The sequence below is a fragment of the Panthera uncia genome, chromosome B1 (assembly GCF_023721935.1).
Source record: "Panthera uncia isolate 11264 chromosome B1, Puncia_PCG_1.0, whole genome shotgun sequence".
Taxonomy (NCBI): Eukaryota; Metazoa; Chordata; class Mammalia; order Carnivora; family Felidae; genus Panthera; species Panthera uncia.
The window spans coordinates 62,651,587-62,667,538 of NC_064811.1; the positions used below are offsets into that span (position 1 = coordinate 62,651,587).

Sequence of the window (15,952 nt, forward strand, 5' to 3'; positions counted from 1 at the left end):
ATGTCTCTTCCTAAGCCCTCCACTTTAATTTCTGGCTAACTTCACAGCCATGTTGACACGACAGAGAGAAGTATTTGCATTGTTTAGTCTACTTTTAATTATTTCAATATGGAGACCATCCCTGGCCACCAGGCAACAAACTGTCCGTTCTTGATTTTCTCCTTACTCTTTCTTCTGGGTTTTGGATATGTGGTTTGGCTGGACCAGGTGCAGCCAGAAACTTCTTGGGAGGTCCAAGGTTTCTCAGAATTTATAATCTACCCAGAGAAAGCCCCTGTAGGGAAACTCCACAGATCTTTCTGTAGTTCCATCTCTGAGAACACCACAGTTGTCCTGCTTCTCCTTGGCCTCCTCAGTGTGATGATCATGTCTTCTTTCTTTAGGACAGGCAGTCTCCCTGATCTTTCCCTTCCTAGGTATAAAGGAAAGACTAGACTCTGAAGCCATACTCTGGGTTCAAGTATCATCTACTTGATGTGTAACTTTGGGCAAATTACTTAGCTATGCTGATCTACCATTTCCTTCTATTTATGAGATGGGATTAGTGAAATAAATCAGAGAGAGAAAGACAAATACTGTATGATCTTACGTATATGTGGAATCTTAAAAAACCCAAACTTGGGGCACCTGCATGGCTCAGTCGGTTAAGCATTCCATTCTTGATCTTGGCTCAGGTCATGATATCATGGTTCATGAGTTCAAACCCTGCACTGGGCTCTGCCCTGATGGCGAGGAGCCTGACTGGTATTCTGTCTCTCCTTCTCTCTTCCCCTCACCTGCTTGTGCTCTCTCTCTCAAAATAAATAAACTTTAAAAAGAAACAAAAAACCCCAAACTCACAGATACAGAGAATGAATTAATATTTGTCAGAGGTGGGGGTTAGGGGGTGGGTGAAAGGGGAGGTGGTCAAAGGTACAAACTTCTAGTTATAAGATAAATAAGTCCTGGGGATCTAATGTACAATATAGTGACTATAGTGAATAACATTGTATTGTATATATGAAAGTTGCTGACAGGGTAGATATTAAAAGTTCTCATCACAAGAAAAAAATGTAATTATGTGTGGTAACGGATGTTAACTAGGCATGTTGTGGTGATCATTTTGCAACATATACATATATCAATCATTATGCTGTACACCTGAAACTAATATAATGGTATATGTCCTGTTAGATCTTAATTTTTAAAAATATGGGAGTAATACTTTATCTGATATTGTCAAAAAGGCCCAAGGTGATTATATCTGTTTTTGAAAGATATAGAGGATAAAATGCACTAACAAAAGTTACCTAACAAGAAGCACCTAATGCAGCATTTGAAATACACTAATGAGTGGATACTATTTATACTTTCCCCCAATTTCCCATTCTCCTTTCCTGTAACAAGTACGTGCAAAGTCTTTACTACTGTAGGGAAATAGACAAAGGACTACATATTGTGTACAATAACCATGGAGAAATTTCACAGCTTAGCAAAGGACACCACGTTCTTGATTCTGTGACAGATTGGGAGAATTCCGCTTCCCTTGGACTTTGGCTTTAAGCCCTCACATTCTCTTCTCACAAACAAGCCTGAAGATCCAGTGGGTGTTGATTGCACCATCCTTTCAGGTGTCCCCTGTCTCAGTAATAATAGACCCCGTTTCCTTAACACTCTCCATGAGCCATGTGTATATAGTATTTCATTTTATCCTTACAACTCCATGAGGCAGATAATGTTACCTCCATTTACTAGTTAGGAAACTGAGGCTCAGAAAGGTTAGGTGTCACAACTAGATTGTTCTGGAGCCACAATACACTTGAGGTCTCCATGGCTCCCAAATTTGTGTGCTTGACTCTCTCACCGTGGTGCCTTGATGCAATAGCACCAACAGCTGCAAAGCTCTTTACTATTGAGCCCTGTTTTCCAAGGGGGGGATGGATCCAGAAACTTGCTTTGTCTCATGAACCCTCTGGCTTCATGTCCCAAGCAACTTCATGATACATCACTGGCATCTAACAGTCATGGATACCGAAGTCAAATAAGTCCCTCAGAGGTTTACAAGTCAGTAATAGAAAATCATCTAGCATAGGGCATAAGGGCTCTACAATGTGCTTTCACGGGTGAAGGGGCAGAGTTGGAACACTGAAAAAACTTTTCACCGATACACAGTCTCCCTGTTTTTGTGTTTCCTATACTTTCTGAGAGGGAGGTACACGACTGTTTGCTCTTCATTTCCCCACGGAGCACAGCGCAGCAGTCCTGAAACCACTCAGCCAGGAGGACTTGGCAGCTTCTAAAGGTCATGTCACTGGCCAGTACAGTCTGAGTTGAAGTGATTGCAGACATACAGGGGGTCAGCAGGTGCCAGCCTGAGTGGTGGGGGAATCCACAGTTTCTGGACTGGGAGGAGAGTAGGCATCAAGAGAGGAAACCGGGAGCACCTGGGTGGCTCATTTGGTTAAGCATCCGATGTCGGCTGATGTCATGATTTCGCAGTTCGTGGGTTCGATCCCCGTGTCGGGCTCTGTGCTGACAGCTCGGAGCCTGGAACCTGCTTCGGATTCTGTGTCTCCCTCTCTCTCTGCCCCTTCCCCGCTCGTGCTCTGTCTCTGTCTCTCAAAATTGAATAAACGTTAAAAAAAAATTAAAAAGAAAAAAGAGAGGAAACCAAATGAAGAACAAGATCATGGAGGAGAAGCAGCTCACTCTTTGTACTTTAAGTGGCCAGGACGTCTTTAATAAGGCAGTGGTGAACAAATAACACATATTGACGGCCTGTGGTGTCCTCAGCACTGTGCTCCAAGCTTTATACGGGCCCTTGGGTACAGCAGAGTTGGAAAGACCTCATTTATCCTAACTCTTCTCCCAACTAGCTTTGAGAAATTGAGAAAATCATGCAACTTCTCCAAGTGTTTCTTTTATCTGTAAAATGGGAGTCATCATGCTGCAGTAAAGCTAGGTGGATAGGAAGCACAGAATGTTTTTGGTGCCTCACCTATATTTCCTTGACACTCAGCGTTCCATACAGGCTGTTGCCTACTGTAAGTGCCTGTGGTAGTCTGCATTCGGCCTTTATCCAGCTACAGGACTGTGCCTTGGGCCACGTCTAAGACAGAATCAACAGAAGCACCTGTGGTCTAATACTCCTGGGAAAGCCCTCAACTAATGAGAGATGGGAGGTAGTGTATAAATACCTGAGTGCTCTCTCCTCTCAGATGGGCCAGCTCTCGGGTATGATTTATATTGCCTCTCAGAGACCTCCGGGGAGGCTGAGTCCCCATCGCCCACAGTAATAACATGCTCTCTGTTGACTGCCTTCCCTCTTCTGTTTTGCATCTACACTCATCTTCCAGTGCCTCCTGGGGCCCATGGATCCTCGTCTCAGGGTCTGTTTCTGGGGAACCCCGCCTAAAATAATCAAATCATTTTAAGTTGGAGGTAGAGCTGTGCATGTAACTTTGTGAGGTTACTGCGCAGAGAAGTTGAGGGAAGGAAGTGGAGGCTGAAGCAGGTAGAAATCATCTAGAACGGTACGTTCTATGTGCTGGTGTGCTAGGAAGTTAGCAAGAGAGTTAAAGGGGAGGCATGAGCCATGGTGCCACTAGCGTTAGATAGTACTGGGTGGGACATGAGCCATTTGTTCAGAATTATTTTCCTCCAGAAACACAGTGTAACTTGGAAACACAAGCGAAGAAAATGAAAGAGAGGGAGGACTAGGAACAGAAGCAATAAGAAGAGAAAGAGAAGCCCAGGGAATTATCCTCTACCAAGTTACCGCTACTTTACGTCTATTTCTCTGGGGTCTTTGAAAGTCAAGTCTAGGATATGGGGGCGCACGAGGGGTCAGCTGTTCTAGCAGGCAAGACGGGAAGCAGTGAAGGCAAACAGTCAGTGGATGAAGCAAGATAGATGCCAGGGAAGCTGGAGATAGACCGACGGGGGGAGGTGACAGGCCATGCCTGCAAATGGGATAATAATCTCAGACACACACCTGTGCAAGCTCTGTGTGTGGTTCTTCTGGCCGATGGTGGCGGGGGAGAGGGGGCTATGATGGAGGATTTTAATCCGGGAAGCGTGTGTGGATTCAAGGAATCTGAAAGGTTAACACGGACTTTGAAGTCACTGAAGGTGATGGCCAGGAAGAGGACAGAGGTGAAGGGACATGAGTCAGCCAAGTCTGAGGAAGTGAGAACAGATCTGCGAGTTACAGTGCTGAGAATGGTACGGGCTTCATGTGAACAGCAGATGAGAGCGGGGGAGGACAGTGGGAGGGTGAGAAATCACACTGGAGAGAGGGAATAAAGCTGGTGCCCCACCTCACCCTCTGATTTAAGGGAGTAGGAGAAGGTAAAACCTTCCTGCTAGGAACATTTGGGAGAACAGTGATGTCACAGGAAAGCATGCTTGAGGCAAGGAGAAGGAGGAAACAGATGAAACATGGATTTATGTCAATGGGGATTGTAATAGTTCATTATAGGGGCTCTTGGGTGACTCAGTTAAGTGTCCGACTTTGGCTCAGGTCATGATCTCACAGTTTGTGAGTTCGAGCCCCGCAGCGGGCTCTGTGCTGACAGCTCGGAGCCTGGAGCCTGCTTCGGATTCTGTGTCTCCTTCTCTCTCTGCCCCTCCCCCACTTGTACTCTGTCTCTCTCTTTCAAAAAAAAAATAAATGTAAAAGATAAAATAAAATAAAATAATAATAGTTCATTATATGTGTCACTTTGGCTAGGTCACAATACTCGGGTATTTGGTCAAACATTATTCTCCGTGTTTCTGTGAAAGCATGTCTTAGATGAGCTTAACATTGAAATTGGCAAACTTTCAGTAAAGCAGATCACCCTCCAGAATGTGGGTGACCCCTATCCCATCAGCTGAAGGCCTTAACAGAAGAAGACTACCCTCCCCTGAAGAAGGGAGAATTCTAGCAGCAAACTAGAACCACAACATGAGCTGTCCCCTGGGTCTCCAGCCTGCCAAGCCATCCCACAGGGTTTGGACTTGCTGCTTCCACAACAATGTGAGTCAATTCCTTCAATCAGTCAATCAGTTAATCTCGATAGATAGGTCGATAGATAGATAGACTATATATATACACTATATATAAATCTGGTTCTAAATCTACACACACACACCCTATTGGTTCTGTTTTTCTGGAGAATGCTGACTCATACAGGGACTTGGAGACTGTCCCCACAACGGCATGCAGATCCCAAAGGTTACAGCGAAAGGCAAAATAGTTAAAGAGTCAGGGAGAACACAGGGGTGAGAAGGACAAGACTGACTGAACTGGGAAGGTGAGGACAAGGAACAGACCTGAAGGATTCGTGAGAATGATGGCATAAACCCAGGTTCTATCAATTAGGTTTAATTACAGAAAGCAAAAATGATCCTGGTTATTTTAATGAGGTTTGGAAACAACAGAGGGAATCAGGTGCTTACAAAACCTTAGAAATAGCTGGGTCTCCTAAAAGCGGTGCCTGGAACAACACAGCAATCAGGCCTTTTAGGGAGCTGCCCTCTCGCTACGGTCGGGGAGATGGGCACTCGGGGGTGCCTCTGGAAAATGGGGGCTTTGAGAGCACACTGCTTCAGGGAGCTGAACGCCATCAGGGCAGATTTATCTATTAGGTCCAGTAAGCAGTGTCTAGGGCCTGCAAGACTTCTAAGAGCCCATAAAAATATTTAAATTTCTTTTAAAATCAGAAAAAAATCTTTAAGGCTGATTTAAAAGTTGTAATATATAATAATTATTCACATTTATCCCAATACAGTCCTGGAATACAATTTTTGTTATTTTCTTAATGGAGGAAGGATCGCATTGAGGCAAGAGCACCTAGGGCCAATGAAAGTCCTAATGTAGCCCTGAAAGTCATTGCTGCGGCCACCTTTGTGACTGTCTTCTGACAGTCACCCAGACTGGTGACCAGGCACTGGAATGTGCTGCAGAGAAAGCACGTTGGACTGTAGAGACGGGGAAAGAAGCAGAAAGCCTCACTTTGACCTTCCCTGACAGGTGTGAGTGCATCTAATCAGTGGAAATGATTTCATATCCCAAATTCTGGATCGATAGGAGTCTGGGACAGGTAGTTTTTAGATTTCCAGTCTCTGTGGTCCAAAAGACACACATGAAGGAGGTTGGAATGGACGCTGAGTGCCTGTCCCACCACACCGCCACACGTGTTAGCAGGAGCACAACAGTGCTTCCCACTAAAAGAAAGGAAGGACAGGTGTCCCTGAAATAAAGTAAGTCAAACTTCGCTGAAAACAAAGGAAATTTTGCTTTCCTCTGCAAGAAGCAACTTCTGTTTCTGGCCAGTAGTGATGATGAATCTCAGGTTCTGATCTCACCCAAATCCGAGTAGATGATACAATTAGACTGAACCAGTACATTTCCCCCTACCCAGTTTTAGTAGCAAAGGAGCCACAAATATGGGGATGGGGGCAATTCATATTCAAGTAAACACAACATTCCAGCTTCTTTTGGTACTTTTCCTTCTCTTGGATCTCATTTTCTACCACTCTTCACCTTGCTCATTGTGCCCCAGCAACACAGGATTCCTTGCTGCTCCTAAAACATGTCAAACCTCCTACCTCAGGGCCTTTGCACTTGCTATTCCTAGGTAGGAAATAGCCTGACTTTCTCACCTCCTTTAGGTCTGTCTTGAAATGGCTACATTATATAAAAAAGGCAATCTCAAGCACTCCCTCTCTGCTCTACCTTCCAACATAGCACCTATCACCTTCTGGCACACTCCATTTTACATATTCATTTGATTGTGATACATCTTTAGCTCCAGAAAATAAGCTCTATGATGACTGGGGCTATGATTTCTTCATTGCTGTTCCTTTAGCACCTCTTATAGGGCCCAATGCTTATTAAGTGCTCAAAAGTATTTGTGAGTGAGTACAGACTATTAAGGCCCTCCTCTTCTTCCAGCTCAATTCATTTTAGCTACCTGATCAACTTCAAAATTCTTTGAGATACACATTGTGTATTTAGATCAGAACTGAAACTGAAGAGAATTACAGTCAACAAGTGCTCTGTTTTAGTAATCCAAATTTATAGCTAGATGCTTTCTTGGCAGTTATGCAAACTTCATTTTACAAATGAGGAGAGACTCAAAGACAACCGGCTTGCCAAGGGCTGCACAGGGCCAAAGTTTAGCTCCCTGCTTTAGAGCCCGGAGTCTTTTCTGCTATATACCATAGTGACTTCTACCCTTTAGTATTCCCATTTTCTTTTTTTCTTTTTTTTTTTAACGTTTATTTATTTTTGAGACAGAGACAGAGCATGAATGGGGGAGGGTCAGAGAGAGGGAGACACAGAATCCGAAACAGGCTCCAGGCTCTGAGCTGTCAGCACAGAGCCCGACGCGGGGCTCGAATTCACTGACCGCGAGATCATGACCTGAGCTGAAGTCGGCCGCTCAACCGACTGAGCCACCCAGGCGCCCCTAGTATTCCCATTTTCATGTATATTCTAGGAATCATTGTGGAAAAAAATAAATAACATGGGCAATCCTCCCTTTTACTTTTGTTGAGCTTAGAAAATGACATGGCTCCACATCTTTGGTCATATATGGTTTAAGTATTAGTCTCATGAATTATGCACATATGAAAGGGATTGGCTTATAACTGTTCATTAGTCCCTAATTCCCTTTAAGATATATGGTTCTTCTCTCGAGAAGAACCAGCCCAATCTCACAATTTGTTATTTGAAGTCCTGTAAATACTGGATAAAAAAAAGTTTTACCAAATCATTACCATTCATTGTGTTCCTATCATCTATTGGCAGTATGACATCCAATTAGGCAATGTTAGCTTCCTTGAAGGTTGAAACATTCACCATCTTGGCAAATAAAAAGTAGTTTCTAGGGACACCTGGGTGGCTCGATGGGTTAAGCGTCTGATTCTTGATGTCAGCTCAGGTCATGATCTCACAGTTCATGAGATCGAGACTGACATTGGGCTTACACTGTCAGTGCAGAGCCTACATGGGATTCTCTGTCTCTGTCTCTCTGCCCTTCCCCCCACTCACCATCTCTCTCTCTCTCTCTCTCTCTCTCTCTCTCTCTCCCTCCCTCTCAAAAATAAATCAACATTAAAAATGCAAGTAGTTTCTAGAGTCACTAACCAGGGCAGGCTAAATTCATCTTATCCTGGGGATACCAAAGACTTTTAATTTTTAAAAGAAAATCTAAAAACATCTTGTGCTAAAACCATTATTGCCAACTAAATGGTTCTGTATTCTAGATTCTTAAAAGAATTAAAATTAAATTCTTAAAAGAATTAAAATTAAAATTCTTAAAAGAATTCTAGAACCTTAAAAGAATTCCTATAGTATTTCTCCTTATTCTTATTTGTGTGAGGCTGGCAATCAGAAAAATGAGTCATTAGTTAGGCTTCACTTTGGACAGGTATATTATTTGCAAATAGATGGTACCTGGAGATTCTATTCTAAGATTGGAAAGACTTGTAGCAAGTTTTTCCTGGAACATATTTGCAATGACATTTGACAGAAAGGAGGAAGGGGTAGACCTAGATAGCTAGAGGGATCATCAGCTGTGCTAAGGCCATCTGGAGCATCAAATTTCATTGGGAGAAATTCTGGAAGGCTTACCAGCTGGCAGTGTAAGACACCAGGAATAGGGATTGAGTCTGTCCAAGGGGTGAGAGAAGGCACCCTTTCATCATTAACCTGAAGAAGAATGGCACCGGATAAAGCTCTTCAGACAAGGGACATGCAACTAAATCTTAGTAAAGTGACTTCCCGGTTGGTTGGTTGGTTTGTGTGGGTTTTGTTGTTGGGGGGTCGGGGTTGTAGCCAGATCTATTGTTACATGCAATGCAATTCTGTAGGGACTAGCTGGAACTCAACTTTTTTTTCTCTTCCTATCAAGAAAGAGTATGGAAATACAACTGAATAAAAATTTGTTATCATAGGATATTTTACTTATTTATTTATTTCCTTAAAAAAAATTGCTCAGGTTTTATTCACCAACAGCTCCTCCCTGCCTGCTGCTGTGCCCCCTTCTGCACTCCCAGAATCAGGGGAGGGCCTCTCCTAGGAGCAGAGGTCAGTGAAGAGAGCTGGCAGCCAGTGGTGAGTCTCCTCAGGGGCCTGCAGGTCCCAGCCAGGCCCGCTGTTCCTTCAGCAGGTGTTCTAGCACTTGCCGGGCTCACTTGGCCTCCCACTTAAGACTGGCTTTGCTATCACTGACAGTCACGTAGCCATTTTTCTCTGCCAGCTGCAGCACCACAGTGTGATCCATATTGAGCTCAGCTGGAACAGAATGAATGAGGTAGGTGCCACCCGCAGAGATGATGCCGGAAGCCCATGGCAGGTGCCTTTAGTTTCTTGATGGCCCTGATCAGGTTGTCTTGGCTGATAGCCTGTGTGAATCTGCCCCTTCCTTTTGAACACCTGTTGTTGTAGTTTCTCCAGAGTTATCACACCTCCATCCCTGTGCTTCAGGGTCAGGCACACTTCAATAATCTGGACTCCCAGCTCATAATAGAAATCTCCCACACCTACCATCTTGGGCCAAAATCCTCTTCCAGAGGGCAGAGGATCACCCCAACGGTGGCACACGTGTCCTGGAACTGCACCCAGAATTCGGGATTCTTCTGAATTTCCTGCTTGTGCTGCTGGCAAATTCCTCCAGGTTAGTCTTGAACATGTCCAACTGCTTTGACATCTGGGCCAGCTGGTCCTCAGCCAAGGCAGTTCCTCACTTCTTATATTTGGCCTCTGCAAGTTTCTTCTTGGCGATGGGACCAGCTCCCACTCTGTGGCAATGCATCCCTGCCTGGGTTCATGGGCCGCCCGCTGCCAGGACCCAGGTCTCCCCATTATTTAAGGGTATTTTTAGTTAAGATCTTTCTAAATGATAAAGGCAGAACATCCTACTCAAACTGACTTACTCAGGAGAAGGAATTTATTGGATTATGTAACTAAAAATCCAGGGATAGTGTGGGAACTGTTAGGTTCAGGGTTCAAAAGGTTTCATTAGGATATGATTTTTCTTCATCTCTCAGCTCTGCCTTCCACTGATTAGCTTCAGCCTCAGGTTCCAAATGGAAGCAAATGAGGGCAGAAATTCCAGCTTTATATTGTCTTGGGTTCAAGTCCATTGAGAAAGAGTGTCTGCCCTTATCCCAAAGCTTTAGCAAAGATTTCATTGTATCTTAGAAGCTGTTATGGGCATGTGTCAACCCTTTATCCAAATCTACAGCCTAGAGAATATTAGGCTCTCATTGGCCAGAACACCTCTGGGTTGGGAATGGGAAAATCACCGAACCACTGGGACTGAGAATGGGGATGAAGTCCCTAACTAAAACTTGGGGACTGTTCTAAAGAATGTAAAAGCCCAAATAATCAGAAATGCCCACAAAATAGGGAAGATTTAAAGTTTATTCATATTCAAATTCACTACATTGAATACTGTGTGACAACTGTAGGGGACAACAATGTGTATTGTCAGAAGACAGAGAATGAGCAACATTGGGTTGGTAGAAAGCATATAGAACTAAGAGTCAGGATTGCTGAGTAATAATCTTGTTTTGATTACTAAGTTCTCCACATGATCATGAGTAATTCATCTTACCTTTCTGGTTCTCAGACTTTTTTTTTTTTTTTCTCATCCGTTAGATGAAAGAAACATCTGCCTGCATTACTTATTTCAGTGGGTTATTGTGTGGCTAAAATCTGATTAAAACACTCTGCAGGATGAGGCACGTGGTTATATTAGTTTATCAAGAGACATATTTCCATATAATTATTACATATTTTGTTTTAGTAAAAGATGATGAGGTAATTCACCCAATGAGTTTTACTTCAAAGGGTTATGCAGTTCTTTGAATTCCTGATGGCAAAATTGAGGCAAGTTTCTTTTATTTGTCCCAACAACTGAGTCCATAGTTTAACCAGATATTCATTTATTTACTGACCTCTTACTAAAAAGGAACATTTGAAGAGTTTGCATAAGATCTGAGATGTAGGCAATCCATTAACAGATTTTAGTTTTCGTTTTTATTCATTCCTTCCACAGATATTTTTAAGTACCAACTAGGTGATGAACAGTATAGATGTGGGTCTTAATACAGCTTAGAATTAAGGTGACTTTAAGTATTAAACTAAGAGTCACACAAACGAATATAGAATCACAAACTGACAAGGGCTGTAAAACATTTTCTGATAGAAAGAAATGAAGGAAGGAGGCCTCTCTGTTGAAGGGACATTTAATCTGAAACCTAAATGAGGAGTAGATTAGTCATTAGAAAGTTGTGGTGATGGTGGGGGGCGCGAGTAAGAATCAGGAGTGTTACAGAGGAAGATGCTGACATTAAAGTCCCCTATTGAATGTCTGTTGTTTTTGTTCACCCAGCATCCCTATCCCCCTTCTTTTGGTAATCCAAACCTTCTCTCCTGCAGGGAACTCATTTCCTGTAGTAAGACAGATATCTGACTGAGGCTGATCACAGCATTCTCCTTCCCAGGCAATGGTGATTGGTTCATTTCAAGCTAGCTAGCTGAGATGTTCCCTGGAACTTTTCTTACAGAATACCAAAAACACAGAACCATTTAGCTGTAGTTATTAGACTAAGAATGTGTAATAATGTGAGAGCCCACTGTGTACAGTGAGAGGAAGCATAGTCCACACAAGACCACCCTCACTTCTGACACCAAAAACAAATTTGGTAGTTCCCAAAACTACTCTCACTTTTGATAATTCACTAGAAGGACTCAGAGGACTCACTCAAAACTGCTGTACTCGTGATTACAGTTTATTTCAGGGAAAGGGTGCAGACTAAGATTAGCCAAAGGAATAGGCACACTGGCCAGGAGGGTAGCAAAGCTGGAGCTTCCAGTTGTCCTCTCCCTGTGGATTTAGGCATCTATGTGTAACAATACACCCACAGTGTCCAGAGTTCTTATTAGGGCTTCATCACCTAAGCATGATTCATTGAACTTAGGACTGATCTCAGTTTCCAGAGGTCAACTAATGGCACCTGACTCAAAGTCTCCATCTTAAATCCCATTGCTGATTTTGGTCTAATACCCATCCTAACTCATATTTTTATTGTCTGGCTGGTCTATGGCCCCCAGGCAAACATGTCTTATCAAGCATGACATTCCAAGGGCCTGGAAATTACTTCCCAGAAGCCAAGGGAAAAGTCTGGACCTCTCTTAGGGTAAGATTAATTTTTTACTACACAAATCTCTGACAGTGGTTATCTTGCCTCCATGATGACAGCCCATGTTAAGGAATCAAATCAAAGATAAGCAGAGCTAAAACATGAAGCAACATAGCATTAAGGTCATAATTTGAGTTCCTGGAATAAGCCATGCCTGAAGTCACCTGCTTATTAAGCTTCTCACTTATACGAGCTACTGTATTTCTTTTTTGCTTAAGTTTGAGTTGATTTTTGTTCTTGCAGTTAGGGAGGTTCTGAGCTAGGAAAGAATTTGTTGATTTCAAAGATTTGTAAGAAAAGCTGAGAAACAATGAGCAAAGGGAAGTGAGTGCTTGATAAGGCTAAAGACGTTTCAGGGGTGAGATCATGTGAGGATTTGTATGCTATATTAAGGATTAGGGAATTTATCCTAAGTGCAGTGGGAATTTTCTGAAGAATTTTAAGAGGAAAGTGACATTATCTGATTTATATTTTTAATCATATATATGGAGAATGGAAGGGGATGTGGGGAAGATGTGGGGAGATGAAGAAGAGTGTGAACATTTGAGAAAAATAAGGAGGTAAAATTGGCAGGATACGATGATGGACTGGTTATGGGTGGCGAGAAAGAAGGATAGATCAAAAGTTACCCTCAGGTTTCTGGCATGAGCCACTGGGTAGATGGAAGTGCCACTTATTGAGATGGAAAACGAGGGGCAGGTGTTGGGGATCAGTTTTGGAGATGATAAATTTTAAAAGCCTGTGAGACATTCCTGTAAGAGATTGGTCTCAAGGAACCAAGAGAAGGTAGTATGTAGCGAAGGCAGGAGTGATCAACTGGGTTAAGTCCTGAGAATTACAATAAGAACCAAAAAGTGTCTGCTGGATTTAGAAACATGGCAGTTATTAAGGACTTCAGCAAGAGCAGTTTTAATGGAGGGTGGCAAAGAAGCCCTATACATTGGGGTCAAAAGTTAATTGGAAGCAAGCAATGAAGACTTTGTATAGACAACTTTCCTAATACAATTGTCTGTCTGTGAAAGGAAGTAAAGAGAAAACTGAGCAGGAACGTGGAGTCAAAGGAAGTTTTTTCGTGGGGTTTGGTTTTAGGATGGGCGGTGCTTGGTTATGTCTGAATGCAGATAGATTCCAGTAGAGAGAAATGTAGAAGATGTCGAGGAAAGAAGAATAAGGTCATGATTCTTGACCTTATTAGGTCAAGGAAAGAAGAATTAGGGTCATGATTAATGGTAACCACTGTGACAAAAGGATCCGGCAATATATAATAGGTCAGACACAATAGAAATTTATTTCTCAGTCACACAAAGTTCTTAAGATAGAACTCTTAAGATAGAAGCTCTTAACGGCAGGTGGGACTCTCCAATTGAAGATTCAGAGACTCAGGCTCCAGCCATCTTGTGGACCCCTCATCAGGAGTATATGGTTCCATGTTTGCTGTGCCCCTTTTATCAAGTGAGCATAAGGGAGAAACAGCACTCCTGCTTTTTAAGCTACTTGGTCACGAAACGATCCACATTATTTCTGATCACATTATATTTGACAGGAACTAGTCATGTGACCTCACCTAAAGGCCAGGAAGGTTGGGGAACATAGTCTTTTACTGGGAACTTGCTTTCTAGCAACAGCTATATACTGAAAATAGAAACTAAATTCCTGAATTTCGAAAGATAGTCATTTCAGCTGCAGGTAATAACCAATTGAATACATTCTCTTCGAAGGCAGGATGGAATGGGAACCAGAACACGTGTGGATGAATTTGCCTTTGAAAGGAGGAGGGACAAATCCTTCATTGTAAGGGAAGGAAGAGGAAGAAAATGGGGGCTTGTATTTTTATCACCAAGTACTTGACAGTGTGTGCCAATTAGAGGAACAGAATAAGGGTAATAGATGTTGAAACCTAGTTGTGCCCAAATTTGGAGCCCTCAGCCTGTCATCTAGAGTTTGGCTAAAGAATAACACTGGCCACCCCCTCTAGCAAGAATTCTTACTAATACCATAGAATCAATAGGAAGATACAGGCAGGATCAGCCATGCCTGAAGAAAGTTAAGATTAATTTTTTTGAGGGCTACTCCACACCAGTTTTGGCCTGTGTCATGATAACCTAAAAGAAAAACTCACAGAGAATGAAGTTTTGTCTTAGAAGGAAAACATGTTAAAACAGAGCCAAAGGCTTTGCCCTCCCTTGAATATAATAGCATAAAAAACAAACTGAAACCTTGCTAAAAGTAACCCGGGGGGAGGAGGCCGAAAGATAAACAATAACCTGCTCTCAACCTTGTGGAAGCAAAGAGAGAGGTGATCAGGACCTGGGGCAGGTTAGCCAGCTTTGATACTATAGCTAGAGGTGAGGTCCACAGCGCAAGTTCAAAAGGCCCTGCTGTACTAAGCTTCACGATCTTGGCTTCCAGACAAGAAAGAGAACTTGTGACTGAAAGGGACACTCCAAAAAGAATTTCAATGAGGCACAACTTGAGGAAAAACAATAAGTTGCCCAGATTGCTTGGATCATGGACAGAGGGCTTGGCGTGTGGAATGAATGTCATCAGCTGAGAACACAGCCTTGACTGGTAGCTATGGAGCCTGCTGCCCACGTGGTCCCCTCAGGCTGGCTTCCTGATGAATACTATTTGGTGAGTGCCAATCCACTCCCTTCTGTTGGCTGTTTTGTCCTCCCTCCAAATGATTCCCACAGAATCTTTCCCACCCTAGTCACTGTGATATTCTTTACTAAGGTGTCATCATAGTTGGCTTTGTAAAAAATTTTCCGTTGAGATGCACAGCAACATTGATGGTGTGACTATAAAATGGTTCAACGGTTTGGAGAGTTATTTGGCAGTTTCCTACGACGATAGACCTACATCCATCCTGTCACCCAAGAGTTCCATTCCTCAGTATTTCCCAAAGGGCAATGAAAACGTATGCTAACACAGACTTTCATAAAATGTTCACAGACCTATTCATAAAAGCCGAAAGCCATATATATATATATATATATATACACAACCTAAATGCCCACCAACAGGAGAATGGATGAGCAGATTGTGGTACATCCATACAATGGAATACTACTTGATAATAAAAAGAAATGAATCACTGATAAATGCAACAACACAGATGAATGTCAAGATATTAGGCTGAGTGAAAAAAGCCAGCCACACACACACACACACACACACACAATCATACAGTATGTTTCTGGGGTGACAATGTGTTCTATTATTTTGGTAGTTGTTGTGTGGGTGCATAAAGTTGTCAAAACCCATCTAACTGAACATCTAAGATCAATGCTATTTATTGAATATAAATTATACCTCAATAAAAATAATAATCTTCCTTTGTGAAATGCTGGTAACATGCCCTTTGCATATTCTCAGATGTCAGGTGCTTGAAAATAAGCTTCCTGTCCCATCTCATACCTTAGAATGGCTTATGAGGTAAATCCCACTGAAGAATTCAAAGCAAACACCAACACAAGTAAATGGCAAAATGCAGCTAAACCAAGGGAGAAACTGGGTAAGTCCTGGGGCCCAGGCAAGTGGCAGTGAAGTTAAACTCCGCTGGCTGTTTTGGCCAACAGACACCTCCTCTAGTGTGCCCTGGAAAGAGGTCAGTGCTAATTCAGCTGTATTGACTCCTGGAGTTTACAACGGAGAGAATTTAGCAGGAGTTGACCCCTGTAGTCTCTTGTGTAGTCATCTTTAACTGCAGATTCAGTGTCTGGTGAAAACCTGCTTCCTGGATCATAGACACTACAGGAGAGTCCCTTCCCTG

General features: G+C 42.8%; 1 pseudogene; it reads right to left on the bottom strand.

Annotated features, from left to right (window-relative positions):
- Window positions 1-9,046: 9,046 nt before the first annotated feature.
- Window positions 9,047-9,785, bottom strand: LOC125922378 (vacuolar-sorting protein SNF8-like; annotated as a pseudogene).
- Window positions 9,786-15,952: the final 6,167 nt, after the last annotated feature.